General features: G+C 33.3%; 1 long non-coding RNA gene across 4 annotated transcripts; it reads right to left on the reverse strand.

Annotated features, from left to right (window-relative positions):
- Positions 1–876: 876 nt before the first annotated feature.
- On the reverse strand, positions 877–3,859 carry LOC110734738. 4 transcript variants are annotated; one of them, XR_002513893.1, is made up of 4 exons: positions 3,508–3,850; positions 2,640–2,775; positions 2,343–2,514; positions 877–2,247 (listed from the first exon to the last, which is right to left on the reverse strand). It is a non-coding gene; the product is annotated as an uncharacterized LOC110734738 (long non-coding RNA). The 4 variants fall into 4 exon arrangements; XR_002513894.1 differs by having other exon boundaries at positions 877–2,514; positions 2,640–2,806; positions 3,508–3,859; XR_002513892.1 differs by having other exon boundaries at positions 877–2,514; positions 2,640–2,786.
- Positions 3,860–4,242: the final 383 nt, after the last annotated feature.

Raw genomic sequence — 4,242 nt, forward strand, 5'->3', positions numbered from 1 at the left:
CTGCACCGTTAGACTCCATACATTACAAATTAAATCCATTAAATTTAACATGCATACCCCATTCTTAGAACCAAAAACAACTAATAGGTAGATTTATAGATAGATTTTCCCTTATTAATGTTACAGGATTATACTACACATTATTATCCAAGGGTAACACTGAAATACAAAAGAGTACCACCAACATACATAAGGGTACCACTGACATTGTTAATAATGAAACTATTATATAGAATACAACAACAATACATGGTACTTCTTGTGTATTCTTAAGAATTGGATTTCAGAGGTATACTACTAAAAGCGACATTAGTCAAACTGGGTTTTAAAAATGTACCACTGAAATATATGCTAACAATGCCCTGACCTTACTCTTGGGAGCTTGCACCATGAGTTGGCTCTTGAATAGATGCTAAACCTAATGGACGCCCATCAGAGCCATCTAATCTGTTGAATGATGAATTAGGTAATTCAGGACATAAATTTGCTTTTGTTCAAAACGGATAAGCCACTAGTAGAAAAAAATGACATTTGCTCTGGTTCTTTTAGGGGTATTTGCTACGGTTCTGAACCATAGAATTAGTCGGCATAGTGAATAAGGAAAACTATTTGCTACGGTTCAGAACTGTAGCCTTGTCAAGTTTTTTGCTCCGGTTTATTGAAAAAATCGTAGCCTTCTATATTTTTTATTTAAAAAAAAGATGAAATGAAGCCTGTCAACCACTATAGTATATTCTGCAATTTTTTTCCTTAAATTGATACTCAAAGACTTACATATATATAAACTTAGAATGTTAGAAATTTTCATTAATAAATATCAATAAACTGCAATATTACACTTTGATCTTAAAAAAAATTACAATTTTTCAAAAAAAATAAAAATAAATTATAATTATAATTCCAAAGAGTAATAATATCAGTACATGTATCTACACTAAAATTAATCATTCCATCTTCCAAGAACAAAAAAACAAGATATCCATTTCTCAAAAATCTGCTAACTTGAATACTTAAAACCAGACTTGTCTATCACTTGCTTCAGATATGCAAAGACTCATCATCATTATCTTTCCATTCTTTCTTCTTTTACGAACTTGTAACTACTTAGCAATGGCATCAAAGCTAGCTTCCGCTTGATCAGTCAACCTTTCCTCCAGTTTGTTTATAGCTTCTTTACCCATGTTTTACGATACACACAAAATATGTGCACAAAACAAAGCAAGAAACCAGAGTATAGCAGTAGCAAGGATGCAATTTATATGAGTAAAGCACTCTTAAAACACCCTAAACCACGCATGAATATCCCAGCAAAAATCGCAGCACAACTCTAAGAAAAATGAACTAAAACAGAAGCATACACCAAATCGAACAACAATTAACCAGTTTTCAGAAGACAACCCAGTTTAATAGCAAACAAACTAAAAAAAAACCTGAAATTTTACAGCCAAAGAGTAGACAAAAAATCATCCAATTTCAAAAAAAGAATCACCTGAAAAGAGTTACAAAGGAGAATGAGCCCAGAGAAGTCAGACCTCCAAACTGTTCCAACGAGAACAAAGTGATTTAAAAAACGAATTGTGTCTCTTTCCTTGAAATCTGATCAGTGTCCATCACTAAGCTAAATATCAAATAGCTAATAATTCATGAAATCAAACACAATAATTTCATAACTAAACATACATAACTAGCCAAATAAATAGACAAGGGAAACGAAAGAAGCAATGATCCAATACAAGTTCGTTCATATGAAAACAAGTTTAAACTAGAACAAACAATAGATAATAAACCATTACTAGAGGAAAGACCAATAACATCATGAACAAGATATAAAGACAACGAACCACCAACATAGATATAAGGAGAAATAATTACAGGCCCCAAAGTCTTTCATAAAGTTCTCGATCTTTTTCCCCAACCAATACTTATTTGTCGGCCAAACACCACTCAAATTAATCTAAAATTGGAAAATTAGATCATCGGGCAACGAATAACATGGATAAAACATATGACAAAAGGTTGAACTCTACAAAATTCAGCCATTCTTGTGAAGAAATGCACATAGTAGGAGCAAGAACTAATAAACGAGAGTTTACCAAATTGTCAAAACTAAAACCACCAGAGAAATCAGGTTCCAACAACTTATCATGATAAGTAACAAGAATATTAGTAGCAGCCATAATAGATGTCTTGCACAAAGCACTTCTTGGATTCTTCATAGCCTTCACCAACACCACAACAACCGGTTCCCTGAGTTCCCAATATATACATTATAATACTATTTTAAGAAACAGATTCAGCAATTTCCATGAATTAATAAGTAAAATTATAATTCAGAAACTTACAACAATGGGAGCAAAAGAGTAAAGTGATAAGTAGCCAATCTCCTAGTATCATTCAAAGATTCATATACCTTAATCCAATCCTCTGATTTCAAACCCTAAAGTAAACCTCCAAGCTCTGTCCTTTCGTTTCTCGATAGCCAAGCTCCTGTTTTATATCTGAGACCACGAGAACCTTCAAGGAAAAAAAGTGCCATTGAAAAATAAGGTGACCATTGCAATCAATAATACTAGGTGACCAATAATTCAAAGATGCCTTCACAAAAATTATTCAGATTCACAAATTCAAATAGAGCAGACCTTGCCTTCGGCTTGCTCAAGTCTATCACAAACAACTTTCATTGCAGGCAAGAAATCCTTAACATGCACATCATCTTGGCCACATTCTTCAAGGTCGGCACCACTGACATTTTATCCAAGGTTTTCGTCCAAATTCCTATATCACAGCTTTTCACAAATTCAGGTAACTGTGAACATCATATTCCACACAGATTCAATTTCAATTAAATAACTCCAAAACCAAAACAAGCTCAATTAAATCAAAAAAAGGGGAACACACTTGTTCATCCGGATTATAATTCATAATGATTAAATCAAACGAAGTTAAATCACCTTTCAAATAATTAAAATTTGGGAGATTTCTTTCAAGAAGCTCAATTAAATCAAACAAAATTGAGCTTAAAATTACCTAACATTGTTTCAGTAATAAAATATAAAATTGCAAGAATTTTTAACAACACCTAAAGCCCCGTCTTATACCCAAATACATTGCTATTATAAAAACCCTAACTCACAATTTGGGGAAAATTATAAATTGCCGTTACAATAATCAAATTGTATATAATTCTTATACCCTAATATTGTTTTGTGATAAAAATACACTGCAAAGACCCAACTTCATCCCAATTATAGAAACCCTAACTCAAAATTTGGGGAAAATTGTAATTGGCGTTAGAATTATCAAGTTGTATATAATTCTTAAGCCCTAATTCTGATTTGAGATAAAAAAAAATAAAAAAAATAAATAAATAAGCCCCACCTTAAACCCTAATACATCCGCAGTATAAAAACCCTAACTCAATCTGGGGAAAACGATACAGTACTTCAACCCTAAAATTGTTTGATTAATTTGGGGGAAAAATTATAAATTTAAAAAGAATTTACTTACTTTCTTCAAATTCTTCAGTATTCCTCGCCTACACTGCTTCGTTTCTCCACGCGCCAAAACCAGCCACCCAGCTACAATCCAACCACGCACGAACCGACCGACGATGGTGATAAACTACTTCAGAGTGATGGTGATGATAGAGGGAAGAGAGAGTATACTGACTGGAAGAAAGAGATTGAGAGACAAGGGGGTTGAGGAAAGATAGAGGGAAGACAGAGATAGAAAACTAACTGGAAGAGAGAGAGAGAGTGAGGTAAAAGTGTAAAACTAATCTAATTGCATGTGACGCAAATACAAAATACCAAGCCAGACTACTCCAAAGTCCATACTCGCCCAAATACACTCAAGAAATACGAAAAGTTATGAAAACGGCCTGACAAAAAGTAAACGGGAAGTGAGGTAGATCTCCACTCATCTGCTCAAAAAGCATACGAATTTACATTCTTGCCCCTTGATATGCATTTGTTCATGCATATCAAGACTCCCTTTAGACAGCCTCATATTAGTTGACTTTTTTTATTGACTCTTATTGACTTTTTTTAGTTGATACAGGAGCTAGAAAAATCGGATTTTTGACTTTTTTTTATTGACTCTTATTGACTTTCTTGACTTTGAGCAAATACAATGGGTCTTAGAGTCAGTGAAAAACCTTTAGGCTAAATTAGCAAAGAAATAAGAGGAATTGGGCTAATATCATTTGAAATCCCAATGGATGAAAGTCGTGGTTTAAAGGAA

This window comes from Chenopodium quinoa, unplaced genomic scaffold, assembly GCF_001683475.1.
Source record: "Chenopodium quinoa cultivar QQ74 unplaced genomic scaffold, ASM168347v1, whole genome shotgun sequence".
NCBI classification, from domain to species: domain Eukaryota; kingdom Viridiplantae; phylum Streptophyta; class Magnoliopsida; order Caryophyllales; family Amaranthaceae; genus Chenopodium; species Chenopodium quinoa.